Below are 22852 nucleotides of genomic sequence, written 5' to 3'. Positions count from 1 at the left end.
GCTACATTTCTGCCTCCATAATGTCTGCATTACACTAAAAAGAAAAAAAAAAAAAGGAAAAAAAAAAATCAGGCACAGCTACCATATCATGGTTGATGCCTTTATAAATTCTCTTTCTTACAGTTCAGATGTGAAGGAAATTTGTGATTTTAAATCATCTCTGGAATTCACATGGAAAAAGGAATTCAAAGTGCTGCCAGATGCAACTGAAGGACTGGGATTCCTGGTCACTGCAGCATGCACCTGGGAAGTGCGCCAAAAAAATAGGGATTCTTCCTATCACAGCAGGAACATTATCATCATCTGAAGGTCTTATCCTAGGAATTACAAAACATACTTCTTATATGATAGCCAGAAAATGGCAAATACTTGGCAGTCTGCTGACTTTTAAGAGGTTCTTATGTAGTCAAGGGCTTCTCACCTCTGAACGTATTCAGAAAGGGCAGAGCTGCTGCTTCAGCATTCAGATTTGGTCAAAACTGATCATGGACTAAATAGCACGAGGCTTCTCATGCCATTCTCCCCAAATTCGTTTGAATTATAATTAAATCCTACCCTGCAGTAAGCATTATAACACCCCAAGTAGAACTTGGCTTTACGGAAAGGAAAAGGGGACTTTTATGCTCTAGATGGCTAGGCCTCTTCCCTTTTGGCAAGCATGAACCCCCAACAGCTTGAATTGAGTCAAAATTCCACAGCCCTGAAGGATTGAATGATCAAAAATGTATTTTAAATAAAACTAATTAAAATCCACAGCTCCAAGCCTTAGAACTGCATCAGAAGAGGCTCTTTAAAAACAAAGCAGATAAGTCTCTCAGTCACCGATCCCCAGTTTCTCTACTACATGTGTTACATGAGCCAAGGGCATACCACCATTTTCACCACATACAAAACATGTACTATAAGTTTAAGCATTATTACACAAATTTCACGTTATATACTAATATAGCCACAATGGAGACGGGGGGGGGGGGGGGGGGGGTGGGTGGGAAGAGATGGAGAGAGAAACAAAGCCAACAAACCACCTACATAAACCCAAAGAAAAACACATACACACAAACAAAACCCCCAACCAACAGAAAGAGAAGCGCAAAAGGTTTTCTGCATTTGTGTCAAGCTACATTAAAAGGAGGATGTGCCATGTGCTCCAGAAAGCTCTCAAAAAAACACCAACACAAGCCAACCAAAAATAAACCAAACCCACAAAACCAAACCAAAATCAACCAACCAAAAAGTCCACCACACCAAACCCAGGATAACAGAGTAGCAGGTGGGATGACAATATAGTTTTTAAAATACAGAGCAGTCTTCCGAACCAGAGTAAAGCAGCTTGAAGCAAAAAAGCCTCAACATATCACTGCCTTTTAAAACTATTACGGGGGGGGGGGGGGGAGTTATATCCAACATATCCTCCCCTTACCATGGCACTCTCAATTTGAACCAATATCTTGATTTGAACCTCAGAATGAAATCCCTGAAGTTAGCTGCTACCCACACAGTTAATAACATAAAGCTATCAGTTTTGTAGGAAAGTAAAGGCTCAGCACTTCACTAACTTGTTTGAAGAATAAACCAAGATGGACTGATCAAACATGGACAGCGGTTCACTGAAAGGAGATTTTGCATGCTTCATGTAAGGATGCTGGGGAGGGCCTCTTCATTAGGGACTGTAGTGATAGGACAAGGAGTAATGGGTTAAAACTTAAACAGGGGAAGTTTAAATTGGATATAAGGAGGAAGTTCTTTACTGTAAGGGTGGCGAGGCACCGGAATGGGTTGCCCAGGGAAGCTGTAAATGCTCCATTCCTGGTGGTGTTCAAGGCCAGGTTGGACAGAGCCTTGGGTGACATGGTTTAGTGTGAGGTGTCCCTGCCCATGGCAGGGGGGTTAGAACCAGATGACCTTAAGGTACTTTCCAACCCTAACTATTCTGTGATTCTATTCCATGCCTGTGCCTTTCCACTGAGCTCCCAGATAGCCTACTGACAAGTCCCAATTTATAAAGAATTCATGCACTGGGCAAGAAAAACATTCAGAAGGCATTTGCAAAATTACTTAACACAAGTAGCAACCTAATTATCATACACATAAAATAGTTTCAAAAGAGGTTAACATGTACCATTTCAATGTAGCCATCACACTAAGACATGCTGTATAAAGTATGCTTATAAAAGCAGCTGCGAATTTATTAGCATGTGCTCCTAATGCGCTGGATACCGAGTGCAAATGAGGCGAGTTCCACCTCCCCCAAATGACAATATGATTTAGTGAAAAGTCTACCAGAACTCAATCTGCGACAGTCTCTGACAAGGACACATTCTTCTTGGATGAAATGCAATCTGCTTTTAATTTTGCGTAAGCATTGCTTTTTCCCTCTGATAAAACCAGCCAGGAAATATGATGCAACAGTTAAATTCTGCACAGACAACAAAAACTCCAACCAAATTATCAAATACACACTCGTTTTCTTTTGCGTGTATTTCATGTTATAGCCCCTAATTAAATAAAAGTATGTGTAAGCATTTCAGTTGTGCACAACTATTCCTCACTTTGCAAACAGATTAACAGAAGCACCTCATCTTCTTGATGATGCTGGCACAAGAATGTGGTAGCTCCCCCCAGAATACCTGACATGCACAAAAGCTAGAAGCTGAGACTTCCTTCAAAGCAAGCCTCTTGGTGTTCCAATGTGCTGCAATGCTTTCAAACAAAGACAACCACTGATAACAATGGAAGCAGCAGCAGCACAAAGCTAATCCTTACATCTGGAGCTCAAAGCTAATCCTTACACCTGGAGTTACAAAGAAAAAACATCAAATACATGTTTGGAGAAAGGACTTCAAAATTCTATTTTAATATTGTAATCAACAGCAGCATGGATAAGGGGTTACATTTTACTTTCACATGTGGCATAAAGGAGGAGTAAATGTCACACAGAAGAACATGCAATTTGAAGACTGGTAGAGAGAAGATTTTTAGATTACCTGTTATATTCAAGTATGAAGCATGAGATCAGGCTACAAACCATTCTGAGATTTCAGTTAGATAAAATCTCATGTTTTCATGACTCTACAAGCTACTTTACAACCTGTTTCAGCTTAGAACTTCACTAATATTAAACAGCTATACAGAGAACACTATAAAGAACAAATTACCTAATTTGTCTTGTACTAGTTATATATAACACTAAAATCTGTTTTCAGTGTTCCCCACTTTGTTATTCTTATTTTTAAACCAAACACTACAGGTACACAAAATTGGCAAGAGCTATTTACTACAATTCATTTAGTTGTATTGCCAAAGGCCGTATGAGCATTACAAAAAGAGAGATTGTGTTTTACATGTTTTATCAAAACACATTACTGCATGTTAAGGCAATGTCTTAGTGACACCATGCTTCAGAGAAGTAAACAGAGTGGACCAGTTTCAGTCTGATGGAAGCAGCCGTAACTTCCCTGAAGACATCAGTTTTTTCAACAAATTCTGAATCTTGACTTACCTTTAAACCATGGCCAGCCTCTTTGAGGTTAGATTGTGCTGAATTATGTACTAGGCATGATTTGCCTAGTACTAACCATACACAAACACTGGATTTAGAGGGGGAATGTAGAAGAGGAAGGACTCACTCTTGTCATCTCCCAGCCCTCTCTGGCAGCACCCTAAAAGAAGCATGCTCCCATATCAGCCCTACAGCTCTCCTGTGACTTCCACTTGCAGGTGCTGTCTATGGGCAGGAGAGAGCAGTCACTCTGACTGCACCAGATTTGACACTGCACCAGCGCCAGGAATAGTGCATCTGTTCCCATGTGAAGCCCTGCGCTGCAGGCTCTTCTCCACCATGTTACCCGAGCCTCTCTGTTCCCACACTGGCAATCTCCACTGTGCCATTTGCACAGAAGCAAACCCAAGCAGATTCCCACTGTTTAGCAGAAGCCCCTATTTGTGCTTGAAGAATTCATTACAATATATTATTTGTATGCCACACTTTAAGAAGCTTTTCCAATTAATAGGGTTAGTTATATCAAGGAGTTGAAAATGTCTGTTTCATAATGAGCTGGTATCTCGACAACTTCACATGTAGTAAAAGATGCTTTTCCCACAAGTTGTCAAACTGATTGATGAATTAATAGTGGGTTCTTAATTTTAGATAACAGTTATTCAGGCACTAAACCAAGCAGCACTTGGATATTCTAGGATGGAGGTTTTATCATTTAGCACAGATCAAGACTCTTTTTATTGATATTTCATTTCTTTTAAGGCAAATGGAGGGACACTGGTTACTCAGTGGCTGAAGAAACAGAAGAGACCATTTGCCTCTACAAATTTTGCTGCTTATGTATCCTAAGCTAGAAAGTTCACTTCCCTTTCTCATCCTTTTACCCAAAGGATAATTCCCTAAAAAAGAAGGGTTCTGCACTTAACATACCTAACTAGTGTACCTTAGCTCACTCCTGAATCAGAAAAGCTTGTGGCAGACTTAGCCTGCAAAACATCTGTATATTAAGTACACAATGGGACCCCTGGTTAAATACCCTATATAAATCTTTAGTTGTTGAGCGAAATACACATATGGATAAGTACTGGATTTCCACACAGAGAGCTGAAGGAAAAAGTTGTTCCTGAGAAGAACATGGGATAGGAAACAGGTGAACAAAATCTGTTGACTTCAGCTATTCTGTATTTGACTACCTCCAAAGAAAACACATCTGTAAAGGCAAGTCCTCAATGGTAATAAGTCTTTTTACCTCCCTGGCAAAAGAAGAAACATTTCTTTTTTTATATCAAGAAACAAAATAGGTAAGGTTCATGCTACAGGGACCTGGTTTACTCCCTTGGTCTCAGTGAGCTAGGTAACTCTGGAAATGCAGCTCTCCACTTCTTACACAAGAAAAAAAAAGGAGTCAGGCATTTGAAAAAAATCAGTGAACCTGAACTGCAGTGATGCGACTTTCTGACATACATCCCTCACTGCCCACAGATGTCCACTTGGAGCAGGTCAGGTCCCTAACAATTAGAAAGGATGGACTACGCTTGTTATATAAAAAAGTCTGGAGAATGTTATAAGTGCACTCACGTAGCTCACGTACAAGAAGAGTTAAGCAACCATTTCCATATTTATGACATCCAATGAGGATAAAAAGAAGGCAGAGGTTTTTTTTTCCCTAATATTTTAATTCGTTCTATTTTGTCATTTTTATAAATGGTTTATTACTCACTTTGGTCATCGATATCTGCAGTGCTCAGCTGGGAGTCATCTAATGAAATCTACCAGTGAATTCTCACTTTCAACAGTTCGCTACTGACAATCTTTTAGATCCCATTTCCATGGAAACAAGCTGAATGATGAAAATAGAGTTTTAAAAGTTTTTCAAATTCCCTTATGCTATCTCCAGTGAGATGATCTCTATAGAAATGAGATCAGAGAGGTCTAAGCTAAGAAACAATAGAGAAGGACCTGCACTTGGCATGCACAGCTGCCGGCTGCCATCTGCCAATGCAGATTTAAACATCTAGCTGCTGTAGTGACAGTTAAGCAAAACCAGCTATAGTACATTACAGAATCACAGGAAAAAAACTTCAACGTGCTTAGAAAGTGAACATTTTACAACACAGCTGGCATTTAAAACGTGACACTGAAAACAGCAAGATTCAAGAATATTAAAAAGAACCACAGAATTACTGTAAATTAAAGGTATTGAGCTATTATTTTTCCCCCATTACTCATTACTCCAACTCATTTTTCTTTGCCTTCACCTTTGAGATCTACAATTCTGTATATGAAAAGAGATGCTCAGACCCAAATAAGCCCAATAAGAAAAAAAGCCCAATAAGAAAAAAGATAATACTCAACTTATGAAAAGTGCCTATTTGGGGGGGGGGGGGGGAAGAGAAACAAGAAAAGCAGACAAACTCCACAGTTATTCATGTATTTCCTATCAAGTAGAAGTTGACATAGATAGAAAAATAAAACAGCAATTAAACTAGTTATGGTCTTACATTTAAATCAAGCTGATTCAAAGTTGTTTAAAGAATGCATAAAAATATATAACATGCACTAGATTGGCTCTGTGCAACTGCAATCACAGAGGCTTAGAGAAAAACATGTTTTCTACATAGGCAGCAGCATACAGCAGCATGTAGCACGGACTAATACATTCAATGGCAAACCCCTCATCAAACCTGTAAACGTAAATGCAATTAAAAGGGAAGGAAAAAATCAGATTTTTTTTTAAGTAAATAAAGGATAACTCAGGAAATACAAACAAGGGAATATGGGAAAGGAAGTGGCAGATTATTCCGTGTTTGCCAAAAGCAAGTGTTAATAGGTCTTAGCTGTGGAACAGCTGCTCTGTGGATGAAGTGGCCAGGATGATTCAGAAAGCTGTTAATGGACTCAAAATTCAAACTCCGAAACAGCAGCTCCCTTTTCTGCTACTTGCATGAAGCCCTGAACACCAGACACCAACAAGGATGAGCTGCTCCAGAAGATCCGACATTACTCTGTTCTAGAAACTGTTCTAGTTCATATGAATGTTTTCTTCAGGCCAGCAAGACTAGGCAGGATCTGGTGAGATTTGGGGGATGAGCCTTGGAATCCAAGCAAGACAAACTTCAGCTATATGAAACGACTGACTCACTTGGGGATTAACCAGAATAGGACCTTGGGATCAGAAGGCAAAATAGGACAGCCCTGCTCAAGCTTTGTAGGCACACTGTGGCTGTTCCAGAGGAAAAAGGAGTTGCAGGTCCTATACATGGACCTTTTTGCATATAGTGGGAAAGATCAAGATGCCAAGAAACAGGTTTACATTTCAAAAGACAATCTTGTGTAGGGCTCAAACTACTGAGGGTACTCAATCCATTCAACTGACCATAATCTAGACAGCAGTATCACAATGCACTAACAAAAAAAGTTATTTATGGAATGTTTCTGCTGTCTGGATATGGCAGAAAAAGTACAAAACAGAAGCCAGAAATAATAATACAGCTTTTTTTTTTTCATTCTAGATCTTGAGAACACAAAGTATGCTCAGAAAAGGAATATATAAAGAAAAATGAATAAAAGAATTCACACACATGAAGTCTGTTTATAATAAACAGATACATAATTGAAGCCAACCAGTAACATATGAAGTGCCATTCTCCTCAGAACTCTGGAACAAGACTACTGTTTCCCTGAAAGCGTTATGGACTATAAGAGACTTAATGACTTGCATCAAGGATCTGCAAGGACAGCATTCCAGAAGGCAATTTACTTTTTAAATGAGACATACTAGTAAAACCCCAGCAGGTGTGGAGAGATGCCACAACTCATTGGTGAAAAGTGCCGCTGACCACCTTCCCAGGGGCATCTTATCCCTATGTAATGCAACACTTCCAGTGTATTCAGAATTGAATGGAACATGAGAGCAGAAAGTCTATGCTTTTCAAGATACTCAGGCTCTTAGCACTCAACCCTGCTGCGTGCCCTTCAAAATCTGCCTGCACACCACCTCTGGAACTTGTGCCCTCCGCCCTTACCATCACATAGCATGATCAGAGTAACTGGAGCAGGAACATTACACTACTACTCATTGAAGCCACTGTGCTGGGTACTTTGGTAATGCTGCACCACAGATTGCTGCATCAACTATCTGGCCTGGAGGAACTTGCTGGATCTCCAAAATAGCAGAGAGATAATGTTACAGTAAATGTTTGTGTGGGCAGAGATATTTAGAAACACAGTAAAACATAGACCAAAAGTATCTTAACGGATTAAAAAACCCTTTGGCAAGCTCCACATTTCTAGTTCAGAAATTTCTATGAATTTAGAGGTCACCTATTAATCATACTCAGCTGTTTGTGACCAGCTCTGTGCAGCCATGGCAGTCCTGTACTGACTCTGACCCAACAAGCCTCATGTCATACAGGTGGTATTGGAGACTTCTCTCCTGCTGCTTCCCATGCACCTCAACCCTGCAACTTTGGCCTGCTGAGAAGCCAGAACAATGTCAGGGCAGGGAGAAATACTTGGTAGAAGATACTCTCAGCCCCCAGTTTGAGAGCTGACCTTGTTTATGATTTAATGCACGCAGTATTACGAGTCAAATGACTGATTGCTTTTACCAGTTAACCCCTTCAAAATTGCACATTACGTCACAAATCTGATGTAAATGCTCAAGGTTACAAATATTTATCCTCTTTTACTTGTTCCCTTTTTACTTGTTCTCTTTTACTTGTTCCCTTTACTTTCCAGGCTTCGAATCTTCAGTTCGGATATCTGAAATTCACCTTCAGCAGCAGAAAGATCTTTTGCCTTTACCACTCCAAAAAGCAGAGCTTTAAGGAAATAGCACAGAAACACAGCAAAACAGCAGTCCTGGCTACATGCATGCAGAAGCTGGCTATGATTAAGTTTCCCATTGTCATTTCTAGACCAAACTGCTGAGAGAAAAGGCATTTCAGTACCAGCAGCAGCTGTATAAATAGCTCTTCAAGCTGCAGTTTCCCCACTAAAAGTAGCGGATCTCGGAGTCCATTCTGATGTGAGCATTGGCATTTAGCAAGCTTGCAATTAGCAAGCAGTCAATGAGGTTAATATGGATGAAGTAAAACCCAGAAGAACATCTACCTATTCCGTCTTCCTGTTTCTCCCCGATTCTTTCTTAACATCCTAAGTGTTTAAAAAGGGGAAGGGTAAAATTCTCATTGAATTAGTACTAGTCGATTAGTGCTTTTAATTGAAACTATACCAAATGGAAACAATTAAAAATAATAACTATACAAAGCAGCTATATAAAGCTTTTCATTTCTGGAGTGCTTTACAAACACTAACTCATTAATTCAGACTAAGACATAAAACTAAAGAAGCAAGACTAAAGATAATGAGAGGAAGGTTAAGTGACAGATCACTGATTTTTACCAGCATGCCTACAAGATATAGTGATAAGGAGCTTGCTGTTTCAGTGTGGATGCCTTTATCTTACACTACAGAAACCCACATGAATTGAGGCAATGCCACTTCAAAATTTTACTGCAGTACAACGGTATTCCTTTAAGCACATTACTGATGGCCTCCTTGAAAACTACTCTTGATTCATCTCTAAGCAATATGCTACCAGGCAAAATGAAGCCCATTTCTGCAGCGCACACCTAGCCGAAATACCTGCTACCAAACTGCTGATGAACAACTGAAGACTTGCATACTTCAGATTCCTTCCTGCCTTTCACTATCACCCTAACAAGTGCTTCCACTACACGCCAAAAACATGATTCACAACTTCATTTTATTTCCAAGCTGAACAAAGTATCAAATGGGGTAAAACAGATTTCAGAATGATGGAGTAAGTAAAGGTAAAACCCCGTATTTATTGGCTTGCAAGGGATCATGTTGATACATTCATTGATGTGAAAGCCAAAAGCAATGGCCTCATATCCTGCCATTTAACTGACCCCAGAAGTCCTGGAAAGAAAACCTGAGAGATGAACAGAAGAACCACTTATCGGAAGTGGAGCAAGCTGAATAATGTAAAATAGCAGCTCAGTTTATTTGCATACAAGTTCCTTGGTTTATTTATCTATTATAGCTATATGCATTACAACTTCACTCATTTTCAAGGTTAAATCAGAGCAGTGCACCAAATTCCGCAGAGTACCTTCCATTACATGTTGAAAACATCTTTAACAAAGTGTCCAAAATACATAGAGAAATAAATATGTAAAAATCAGAAGTCTGTAATACTTAAAATATATATATATTAAAAAAGATTAAAAATGCTACGTGTATCAAGCTTATGCAGAAAGTCTGCAAACTCCAAAGAAAAACCAGAAGAAAACAGAAAGGGAAAAGAAAACAATCACCAGTGTTTTCCAGCAAATCAGTTTGCTCATGCTTCCCACGTAATTGCTTATTTACTGAGAGCTTGTGAAGTAGCACTGTCTCATGGGGGAGCCCAGGCTCAATAGTACTTGTTAAAGTGTACTGGAAGAAAACAACCTGATACCCTTCCCCACTGCTCCTTCCTTCATCCCATTTTTAAGCACACAAATGGAGGAAGCATCGAATTCTTAAGTTATCCTATAGTGTATATAAGCTGGTATTGAAAACACTCCACTCACTATAGCTGAGTACAGTACCATCGGAGCAACCTCTCAGACATAACCTCTTTTCTGCATGCATAGTGCTGCATTCTTCAGATATATCTGAATAAGACAAGACATGAACTACGATTATAAATAACTCACATGCTCTTTCAACCTCTCAACCTTCCATTACTCGTATTTTCAATCAGGCAAAAAACAAAACTACTTGCTACATCAATTTCTGGCAAAGCTAACGAGAGTAAAGCAGAAAATTTCCTATTAGTTTATTTTGGTAGACAAAATAAGATTTCATTCAGCTTTATCTGTGAACTCTATGTAAAGTGGATCCTCTCTATTCTTCATGTTATATGCACACCTTTGAATAACATGGGTGCCTATTAAGCACCAGTTGGTTCTTGTCTGTGTATTTGTGTCTTCTTACACAAGTTTGCAACCTCATTTGGTCCACCCGAATTAGAAAACAGCTAGAAAGTATTTACTTTAATGAATAATTTCCTATAATGAGATGTGAAGACCTTCCATAAGCATATTTTTCCATAGGTCTCTGGTTCATATTTCTGAAGGATAAAACCTACAGTGAGTTGTGGAGAGATTTATCTATTTACTTGTTCTATTTTCAGTTCACTATTTTCTTAGAAGAACACACAGTCCCTCCCTTAAGATACAAAACCAAACTTTGGCTTTCCAAAAGAACCTTGTTTCTAACATGCAGCCTCAGTCACCATGTCAGCAGTCTGTCTTAGGAATACATCCTGATCAAGACAGCTGCAGTTTCCACAAAATCATTTCTCAGTGACAGATAAAGGATGTTTATGTCTCCATCTTTTATCCCTTTAAAGGGATGGGTTGAACATAGGAATAGAAATAAAAGGTAGGAATGTCCCACCACATCAAATAATTTGCCTCTACTGAATATGATGCCTAATGAAGGCATCTTTGCTGTACTCTTATTCTTTGCTGCAGAGATTTTGAAGCTTCTCAGAGAATCACAGATTCTGTGAGAAATGATCCGTTTCTAGCTGAAATAACATTAAATGTTCCAATCTTCAACTGGTATTTGTTTCAGTTATGTTACATGCCAAAATAAAATTAAAACTTGAGTTTAAGTATTTCCAGCTGTCCAGTGTTAGTGTTGACGAGTACACAACATGAGACCACCTTGCAATTTATCCTACCAGGTATTTCAGGACCCTTTCGTGAGCGAAGACCACATGGCTGTGTCACGTGTCTCTCTGGCAATATTCACAAAGGAATTTATAAGGATGAAAACAGCAAGTCAAGGTAAACCATGTAGCAATACCAAATTCTTAAAAGCTTCCTACAAACCACTAGAATGCTTAGGCAATTCAATGACATCCCAAGCGCTTGAGTTGAAAAGCATCTCCATATTCAACACAGGATAAAAAGCTTGAGCCACAACTGTCATTTTGAAAGCACATAATTTAGAGCAAAAATATTTAAACTTCACATATTTTCATTCCCTTTTAACTCTAGGAGATACTTAAACATATGTTGATAATTTTTAGCTTAATTTCCTACATTTTGGAATTCTTACTATCCTTACATTTCCCAGATTCTGCAATAGCAAGGGTAGCAACTGACTTCATTATTTTAAGAACAAAAAACGCAAACACCACGTCTTTTACACCTCACTGAAACTGTATCTGAACCCCACTGTAGATAACTTAGTTTGCAAATATGTTGAGCAGCCACAAGCTAATGAAAAATCACTGCAGCTCTTGGTGGTCCTGGAATGTCAACTATGTATCAAGTCAGACACCAGGTTCTGTCATCATTTAGTGAAACAAAGACTATGCTTTGCATGGTTTTCTTCAAAAACTTTCTCTTTCAGTTGTCACAACCAACTTCTGCCTAAGAAAATGTATTTTATTATGTTACAGTTGAACACAATTGTCGAGATGTTCGACTTGATATACTGCCTAGCAGCAGGATGTCCTTTTATCATGAAAGTAAAACCCATTCATGTATGTAATTTCTGAGCACCAAAAAAGAAGGAACAGATTTTTTGGCATATGTCTTAGCTGTTATTTTTTTTCATGAAGAACACTAGAAAGATTTAGATTTTTATCTAGAACTTCTACGTTAGTGAAGGACCTCATGTATTACTTAAAATGACTATCTGGTCTAATTAAAAACACTGAAAAAGCTTTCATAACAGTTAGTGTCATTTAAAGAACACACACCAAAAGGAGAAAATCTTTATACAATATTACTAAAAATCTTTAACTTATTTTCTGTAGACTAAGCTAAATTTTTGCTATGAGACAACTATTTTGTAGGGTTTTTTTTTCTGTTATTTGAATTTAGCTTTAAATAGACCTTTCAGTTTCCTAGAACATGGATGTTCAAGTACTCATAGGACATGACGGAAGAAAGCAGTACAATTCACCTTCGAGACTTACAAAGAGAAATTCCTTCCTGGAGAATTAAGAGGTTATACAAGAACTTAAAGTCTAGGGAATGGGAGGAAAAGACAACTTAATGTTAATTTTTTACCTATTATAAAGTGATTGACCATATAACCATTTAGCACCTCTCCGACATTCATACACCGTTGTCTACTTTTTGTTACTGAAGAATAAGAACTGTGGAGAAGCACAGCACCCTCAGTTCCCTAAAAGTCTACTTACTACCTATGACTAGATGATTGGACTAGATGATCTTTTGAGGTCCCTTCCAACCCTTGGGATTCTGTGACCAAATTGGAAAGCCAAGTTCTGCAATTCGCTCATAGGGACAGAACACAAAAGAAATCAAAAGCAACATTTCTCCCTTCTTACAGACATGACCACGCAAACTTCAAAGCTTCCTGACTCTGATTTTCTGTGTTTGGGATGAGACCTGGAATTACACCATCTCCCTACAACCCTAATTATTCTGGAGAGAAAAACAGGAGCCTCTAAGAAAGGAAGAAACCACAGGATCCAAGTCTCCTCATATAAAAGAACAAGCGACTGAAACCACCTGAGAATGAAGACACAACCCAGAGGAGATAGACACGAACTATATAACCACAGCCACCAGAGATCAGTTTCTCATTCCTTCACTATACTTTTCTCCCCTTCATCAATCACAGCCACATAGATGGGAGTAGAAAGACAACAATCATGTATGATTAACTGAAATAGACTGTTTCTATTAACTTCACAGAATATTTTTTCAACATTGTGTTTGTTACATTCAGTCACCTAAACTGCATTTTTTCTCTACCCCATTTTCAATACAAAACTCTGATTCTCATGAGAACACTTATCTTAAGATTTCTGTCCTTATTTATCACATTTAAGAGTCTTGCATGAAGTGTAGGTATTAAAAAAGAGACATACAATTTGCTACTCAGTCTCATGATCAGTTTTGTTGAAATTACATACCTGCAAAAATAAGTACTTCCTTAGAGCACAATGTGCTGAATTCAGTCCTTTCCCACACCCGTCCCTAGTAAACCATACAAGTCTTCCCTAATCCTTTCTATTCTACTCTTCTGCTGTAACACGAGATGGAGAATAGCCAAAAGGAATACTGCTTTTGTAAACTGATTTGTGCAGATTGTTTACCTGCAATCCCTTCTCACGTTTGCAGAATCCTACCTTGAAGCAGAGATACTAAAATAAATAAGCATACTTCTGTGTGCGCATCTGTTTTCTAATGAGATCTGACACAATAATTAGTGTGCAGCAAGCTGGGGCTGTTTAATGTACTTTCCTCCGCGTTTCCATCCAGCTTTATAAAAGTTTCATTAATCTTTGCCACCAGCAAAAGGAAAGCAGTAAAATGTGTATAACGAAGTAAATAACAGCACTTAATAACAATCTACACTTTCATTTCAGTCCCAATATTAAATACTAGTTTCTGAAAAAAGGCCAGTTTTCAGAAAGGCAAATTAGCTGGGTAGACAGCTCAGGTAAGCTAGGTACTCTAAAGTTCATCTTTTATAGTTGCTACAGATGAGAAGTAGCAGATAAAATGTTGGGGACAACAAGTGATACTGATGTCAGAGGAATGAGTAACATTCACTTCCTTTATGGTCTGATGTGCTGCTGTATTGCTCCATGGTCTGGCCACAGCTAGAAAATTTCATCTTAGCATGTAAAGACAAAACCAGTACCTGATTAACTAAAAGACAAGACAGGCACAGAATGAACGGGAAGGTGAGATGTAACACCTGTGGGATGGAAATGGAAAAAAAAGATAATCATACTAAAGCCTCAAGCTGGCAAAATCACAATAAATATACATGAATGAAGACTCCTCAAGAGTAGGGTTTAATATTTTTGCTCTCTTCATAGATAAAAATCAACATTTTGGCCATGAGCTGGGATTTCTAGGTCCCACTTCATATAGAAGACACTTACTTAAAATTGGACACAAATACCCGCTACGACTTCACAGATTTCCTAATTCTTTACCCAGCACACGTATTCCTACATGAACTCTGCATACGCAAAAGAGGCGCTTGGATTCAGGATGAGGAAGGAAAAAAAAAATTTTTTAGAAAAAGTAAAATATTTTGGAAAATTTCAGATGAAAGCCTGTACCCAACAGGGAAAAATTATTTCCTGTAAAGACTCAATCATAACTCTTACCCAGTTTTCCACCAAGACAACAACCACACTACAAAAAGTTCCCCCAGAGTCTAAGAAATACAGTAACAATCCTGTATAAATTAAAAAGCTCTTCAGAATTAGCAGGTCCTCTCCATATCCTAATTCCTATTCCCATCAATAACACTGACTCTTTGATACTTGACAGCAATCCCACTTTTGACTCCACTGTCCTCAAATATATTACAGATTACTTGTCAGCACTGCCTATAAACACAACTCTATCACAATTGCCAGCCCTAGAGAGAGGGGATGCTAAATGAATGCCTATCTTGTCTTCCACATGCCCATTCTTGGCTTCCTAACACCTACACTGTCATACAAAAGAGGGGCTTATTTAGACTAATGGCCTTGCTTTTTGTTTCAAGATGAAAAACAAACAAATAATAACAAGTAGAAGGCATAAACCAATCCTGGTCCAAACACAACAAGATAACTGATCTTTTACTAAGTGGTCCCAAGGCTGTTGGAAGCATTAGCATCAGGAACACAAGAGTTTATAGCTAGTCTGTACTTCCAGGAGTTACCTCTTATTCTGAGCTACTACTATCTCTACCTCCTACTGTTAAAGAGTTTTTTCAGAGCTATGTTTTGAAGGCTCTCCTTGGAGACAGCTTCAGAGTGCTATTTAATGACATATAGCGTAGTGGAGTTGCTTGCATTAAACATTTTCAAATACCATTTCTACCCCCACTATACTCACAAGCCATGTGCAACACTGCCTGTTCCTCCTGCTGCAGTGCAGTTCAGTTATTTGGGGCTGAAACAGTTACTGTGTCAGGAAGCACTCCACAAGCTGAATTACTTTTAACATATTTGCCACTGCTTTTTGAGTGCTTTCCTGTGCAGAAAAGTTATTTTTCATCATCTTGGCAATATGATTTATGGTAAAATGTAATAGCATGATGGAGAGAGAGAACAGAGTGGTGTAGGGAGAAGCACCTTGGGGCGTAGACTTTGCACACTGTCTTTGCTGCCAAAGTAGCATGAAACTGTAGAATGATAGTATAGATACATCCACTATAAATATACACACAGACCGTATGATTGTGAACTAACTGGACAAATCATAATCAAAAATGACAGCTCTCTGATAAATCAGACAGCAGGATTCATTAACTTTTCTGTGCAGTGTTCTAGCTCCCCATTCCTACCAGAAAATCCACTTACTTCCCTGCCAGTTTTCCAGAGAGACTTCACCAGGAACATCAATAAAGCGCACAGTAACAAGCTATTTCGCTTGGTGATGCATCTGCGAGCAAATCCCCTGCTCCATCCACTGGTGTTGAAGTTGAACACAATTAAAACCTCCCACTACAGATTCCGTGTGCAGGTACAAACGCCACCAGCACCATAACCTGCCCCTGGACCGTGACCCCCAGATCTGAAAGAAATCCAAATGAACAAGTCCTCTGGGGCACAAGCTCCCACCTCTCCTGCTGCTTCCCACCCATGGTCAGCCATCGCCTTCAGGCTCCCAGTGGACAAGGATGACCCCACCAGTCTAGCACCCCTTGCTGTGTATCTTAAAGGGAGGTTTATTATGCAACAGGTGCTTTTTTACAACCACTATTACCTCTGCACATTGGCACTGAGCACTTATAACTAAACAGTTGTCCTCTGTGTGGAATTTTAGCAGGTGGGAGAATGACAGGTAGATGACAAGATGACAGTCAATGCAGTGAATGTAACAGTAAAATCAAAACAATAGTCTCCTGCACATAAAGCAACAGCTATTGAGTCAGTTCAGATGATTCAGAGGGCCTGTTGGAAAGCTTAAATAAACACAGGGCTAGAAAAGCAAGGGTGGGGAGGAAAGAGAATTAATTAGTAAATGCACATTTGCCATCTTTGAAATCAAAGACTTCAGGTTTTATCTTAGCTGTTGCATTTTGGCCATGCTTTCTCCCACCCCCCCCCCTCTGTTCACCACATACTGTTTAGAGTTTAGTAAATCACATATAAACGAATCTTAAAAGCTTTGGTGTACAGAAACTTTTTGTGGGCTTGTTCTGTTGTCAGGACTTGCCCTGCTAGAATTGGCAGGTATTTAGAACAGAATGACGTATCTATGTAAAGTTATACTATCTTAAATAGTGCTGTCAAAGTTTTGTGGGAAACTGTAAAGGTTCTTGCTTTTCCCAGCAATTTGCTAAGGTACATTTTCCCACGGACTATTTGCCCTTTAAAATTGCTGTTCTCCTGGAATGCTCTACCAGAATACCAACAATTATGCTATAAAGTGTCATGAATCGATAGCACTGCATGCAATATTTAATACAAACTAAGCCCCATGAGCCTGCTCTTTTCGGTTTTAAAGTCAGCTTTTGCTTACTTTCAACATTATGTTTTGAAATGCCTATTATGCCTGAAAGGAACAAAGTGCTCCAGTAATCTTTGACAGTATTGATAACATAGGCTTTACACCCAATATAAAGTCTTAAGAAAAAGCACAGGAGCACTGAAAAGGCAATTTTAGTCAGCCCCTCCATTTTTAACCTTTTCCATCACTGTGCTCACGCCATATACCTTTTTCCTACTTTAAAGTGTATTACACAGCTGTATTTTAGTCTTAGTTTGAGGTATTTTAATTTTTTAATCTTAACAGCACTTTATAAGGGAACCTTTAATGGAAGGAAGACTGACGTCCACAAGAACAAAGATGAAAAACTACATGCAAATGAATACTACTTATTGTCAAAATACAGGTTGTAACACAAGGTCTTGTTAGAAGTACATTCCTCATCCCAGCAGGAACACAGTAGTTTATGCTAGTACAGATTGCAAACAATTCACATTAAAGTCAGTGTATCCATGTACTACAGTTTCAGTGAAAGTACTTTCATAAAATACCAAATACAACCAAAAATGGATGTTCTATTTCAGCATTGTTTCCCAACCATACTTGGAAGCAAAAGAAAATCTGATCTAGTCTTTCTCTTCTAAGCAAGAGAAACCATGATCCATCCTATTGTTATCTTTTAATATTCTCACAAATGCAAGTTTCTAGGTAGAGATGGCTTAAAAAGCACATAAGGCATATAGAACTACTAAATATTTTCAGACTAGTCTATCTGTTGCTTTTGCTTTCCCCTTCTGTAACATATTTTGTACCATGCAGCATCACCTTAACATTCTGTGTATGTGTTACAGAGAACTTTTCACAGTAAGAACATTGGTTTACGTTTCTTGACTTCTGTGTACATACAGCATCAACAGAATAGCTACATTAAAAGATCAGTGACATTTTCTGTGGCATTTCCCTTTTGAGGGGGGTGAAAAAAGTCAGCATTTGTATGCACAAGCACAATTTGTGTAAAAAACATCTGAACAGGAATTTTCAACTTGCAGTTATTATAACACAGCACTTGCTTAACCAATAAATACTAAAGACTTGTTTTCTGCCTTCAGCTCCGAAGAAGCTCAAGAATTTATCTCTTTGACAGCCTTCCTGCAGTAAGAGATATTAAATTCCCCCAAAATGCAAACAGAGTGAAGTGCTGCCTCACACAAAGAAGTGTCACTTCAGCTGCACAGGCTGTGTGTGCGTGCGCACAAGTAGGGCCCGCAGACACCAAACACCAGCAATCCCATGCGCTGAGCCAAGAGGCTACCCGGTGTTTTTAATTAAAATGCAGTCAGCTGAAAATCATTAACATTGCCAGAGAAAGAAAAACAACCTTTACTCTACTGGGCATGGGTAATAAAGTTTGGGGGTTTTAAACTCACCGAGCCCCACCCGTGAAGGTTAAGATGAAAGTTAGCTCAGAGGACTGCAGCTCTGTTTTGCAGACCCTATAGCTGCACATCATCCAACCCTTCCCTTCACAAACTGAATCACGCTTTTTATCACAAGATTACACCTATATTTTCTTCTTAGAAGTTAACACTGCTTACTCTCTGTAAGAGAAGCATGCCTATACAAATGTAAATGTAAGGCAGGTCATTTAAATAGCGCATGCTTAACTTCAGCATACCAGGCAGGACTAATCTTGCAGACCTCTGGTAATTTAAATTCTGACAATGTAAGAAAACAGCAATTGATATTCTGCATAATGGAACTAAACTGACACATCGGTATTCTGATGAAGAAGGGGGGAAGAGGGGGGAAACAAAGATACTTTTATTTAAAGGCATGTTTTCCAGTTTCAAGTACTTTCATTTTGTGAAAATCCTTGTTTATTCTTTTGTTAAACATACTGAGAAAAAAGAAATCTCATTATTAGGAAACCCTATTTACCACTCCTTTTTTGTCAAGGATTTGCCTGGGGCAGCAGGGTGTCAGTGCATACCTGCAACTTCCCTTATCGCCACAAGGAGCATGTCTCCCAAAACTGAATGCACAGAAATATTCTTCAATGCTCAACACCCTCAGAATTTACCTGGATTTTCACCTATACATTTTTCCTCCCATTCATTCCCATGTTATAAACCTTACTCTAACAATATAAAGAATAAAACTGGTAGTTGCAAGAAGTGTTTGAAATCCAAGGCATACAAACATTAGTTCTCATATCACTCTTATAGTGTAAGCCTTTTTATTACTTAAGCAGAAATATATATATATTTGCTCAAGTTTGGTAAGACTGGGAGAAAAAGATGGAGCGCACCCATGATGCCTTCTGACACAAGGGTGTCATGTAACAAAAATGCAAAACCATTGTACTAAAAGACATTCTCTGTCATATCTTCTCATTCTCTATTTAGGTGATATGGCAACAGGAAACCAGCAATCTGTTGGAAGCTGGAAGAATCATTTGGATCTGAAGAGCTCACCCACCGTTTAGGAAATACAGATAGTGGCACTTGTGCTGTCAGATCTGTCTGCAATAGCTGGGCAATGTATTTAACCTCTTTGTGCTCTAGTCCTCCCTTTACTAAAACCAGAATACTTCAGGTCATCAGTCTGCAAGTATAGAGATACATGATTTGGGCCATATATAGAGAGCCACACCGAAAACGACAAGTACGATAGTAATAGGAAAGTAATAAAAATCCAAGCAATCATTTATTCAATTGAGCTTTTCAAAGAAGTCTTCTAATATGTGGGACTTTCAGGCTACCAAATGTCGAATAGAGTTTAATTTTTCCTAACCATCAATATTACAAAAATAAACAAGAGATCTGAAAATGCAAGGAGAAGAATTATTCTGAATTCAATACCTATATTTAATCACTATAGATAAGATCTGTAGATGTGAAGCACATGTATGAGTCTGCCTACACAGATTTCCTGTGACAGCATGCATGTCTCCTCCCAAAATAAAGAGACCCTACAGTCTCAATGCCAACACCATCTCAGTCTGCCTTTCATTTGTGAAAATCTGTTCTGCCTCTATCCTTTGAAGGAAGGAAAGATTCATTAGTCTTTTCCTCCTGTTAATTTATTCCCGATTCAAAATGTTGATCCCATTTTAACAGCTTTGGTGAAGAATATTCTGTATTTCTCACAACTGCAAGGATAAAGCTGCTTTGTATGCTATGATCTAACAATTCAATTAACTCGGAATGCATCTTACTGATTAATAAAACCTTTCAGAGTTGGGTATTCCATTTGTATTCATAACCTGACACTAACGACTTTCTTAATTCAGCAAGTTATGCAACACAGTCGATCAAATATTTAATTTTATTATTAAAATCTGATAATATTATCAAAGTTTTGCCTCATATTCTAGCCTAGTTTTATAATTCTACACATCTAAAGGCTAAATGAACTGAGCAAAAGAAGCAGCTGATGTTTAGTACATTCTGGACCCTGCAGAGGAATTTGGGTATTTTATCAGGAAATGGGAACAGACTTCATAGGCCATTGATGCAACTGCTGTGACACCAGTTAAAATGAAAGTTCACAGCATGTGGCTTCAATGAACCATTATCTTTGAGGCCATACTATTTTCCAAAATACACATTTGTAAAATTACAAAAAATGCACACAATGACAACAATGCATTAGATTCTTGTATTAGCACAGGCTAATATTCCTTCTTGTACAGCACTGCCAAGAGCTTCACAGCCCTTTTAAAAGAGAACCTTACTCAGACTCAACGCAAAACTTGAGCAGACTTTGCTCAAATCCTGCTGCAAACTAAACCCTTGCTATTTTGATAATATGAAACAAAATTCTGCTTTTCAGTATTCCACAGGTTTCACTCTGAATTAAAAGAAAACCCATACTCGAAATAGCTTTGGGGCTGCTGTACCGTACCAAGTAGATAACAACAATAATAATAATAAATAAAAGATCAGATAGGCCCATTGATTTTTCTAACATGCAAGTGGAAAAATGTAACAGGATTTCCTTCATGGAGAGACAGTTATCTAGTGTGCATCAAGCAAGGCTTGCCCCACAGTTGTGTCTTCAACCATATACAGCACGTGTATCACTGTCTTTAAGATCTACTATTCTATTGGTTTTGTTAGTGTCTTCACGACAAGAGGCGGTCAGTTTATAGCTATTTTCCAGATTCAGTACTCATACGCCGTCATCACAAAGATTACAACCCTTAACAAGAACTGTCCTTTTTGTTTTTATAAGGATGTTTTCTTCTCATCTTTTGTAGAGATACAGTTCACAACCATGCCTTACTGCTTAAAAGTGTATTTATTTGAACACTGGACTTCAGTTGCTGATCAGAGCCCGTCTCTTCCCTCTCACATGACTGCTAGAAGCAAAACAGTCTCAGATATTAGAAGTACATTTGTTCTGGTAAAAGTGCGTATTGTTCATTTCTAACAGACATACACTTCAGAATGTCAGCTACTCATTTATTTCTAGGTAGTTCAAATGGTACATTCCAGTGGCAAAACACAAATAGCACTTCCACAGTACATTTAATGCAGGTTTTATATTACAATGCAAGGCATAAACCCCAGCCTTGCAGAATGACAGAATGTCTGTACCACTCCTTTATTTAAAAGGAATGTTCCTGAACAGAATCTAGAAGACAAAATAAGCCACCACTAGGATTCTCCAATAGCTGTTCGAATTTCCCCCCACTGTTTCACCGGTCTGTACTTCCTTCCCTGTGATCATCTTCAGATGCTGCTGCTGACAGAGAGTTACCGATTCTGGAACAACTTCCTCTCATTATGGAAATAGCATGAGTAATGAAAAACAAAATACATCTTTAGCAATGACAGTCTAATTGTAAAATGGTAAAAGAAATACATCATTTGCATTTCTTATTCCCCAGTATAGGCAAATCCACAGTATAAAGAAGATTGTATTTCCCTTAGGAAATAAATGTAGCGTCATTTCCTTTTAGTTATTTAAATCTTACTTCAAGACTTTTCACTACAGTAAAAAGCCAGTAGTTATATTTTTGTGTAGAAAGAATAACATCAACCCAAAATACTGCAAGTGAGAAGAACATTTTATGAAAAACATAATAGGAGTTACGGAAGTAATCCAGAATAGGAATGAACATGGGAGACACACTTTTAATCCAAAGATTAAAGACAACCCATAGATGTCACATACACGCTGAAAGTTTCTGGATATTCCATACAAGAAAACAATGCTTTTTAGAAGCACATGCTCTTTGGAAAGGAGTCTTGTGTATTCCCCTCAGTATGGAGTGGAGCATGGTTACTGCTCAGAACTAGAAGACAGCTTATTCTAGTAACATCTTAAAAGCAACATATTCATGATAAAACAGCACACTGAACTTTATGGCTTCAAAGCATACCTGCTCAAAACAAGTTCAAACAAACAAAATCCCTTCTGCTTGTTTGACACTGAAGGACCAAATGGGCCAATGCTTGACTAAAGACATTCCCCTCAAGAAACACACATGGTGTGCTTTACATATTGTAGGATTTTATACAAATCTGAATGTAGATTTAATGATTTTGTGTTCAGTATTAACTACAGAAGATGCTCTTTATAAAGGTAACGAAATGAAAAGCAGCACTTGGCTGCCTTTTTTTTTTAATTTCTTATCTTTTTGGCCTTTTTTTTTTTAATTTCCACTAAGTTAACAGCAACCACAAGCAAACAGCCAATCCAATAAAGCACTGTAGCCAAAGCTGCAGAAACACCTTCACTCATTCTAAGATTCCAGTTGTATCATCTTGTTACTCAAAATACACTATTCCAGTGCCTCACCGCTCTCATAGTGAAGAATTTTTCCTAGTATCTAACC

At 38.4% G+C, this 22852-nt stretch overlaps 1 protein-coding gene across 9 annotated transcripts in view; it reads right to left on the bottom strand.

Annotated features, from left to right (window-relative positions):
• EPHA6 (EPH receptor A6) overlaps nucleotides 1-22852 on the bottom strand; it is a 471056-nt gene that overhangs the window by 353168 nt on the left and 95036 nt on the right. The gene's annotated exons all lie outside the window — the stretch shown is intronic.

This window comes from Pezoporus occidentalis, unplaced genomic scaffold, assembly GCF_034315485.1.
Source record: "Pezoporus occidentalis ecotype Australia unplaced genomic scaffold, CSIRO_AGI_Poc_V1 ctg26, whole genome shotgun sequence".
NCBI lineage: Eukaryota > Metazoa > Chordata > Aves > Psittaciformes > Psittacidae > Pezoporus > Pezoporus occidentalis.
Note: the sequence above shows the minus strand (reverse complement) of the source record. Positions and strands in the feature narration are given on the sequence as shown.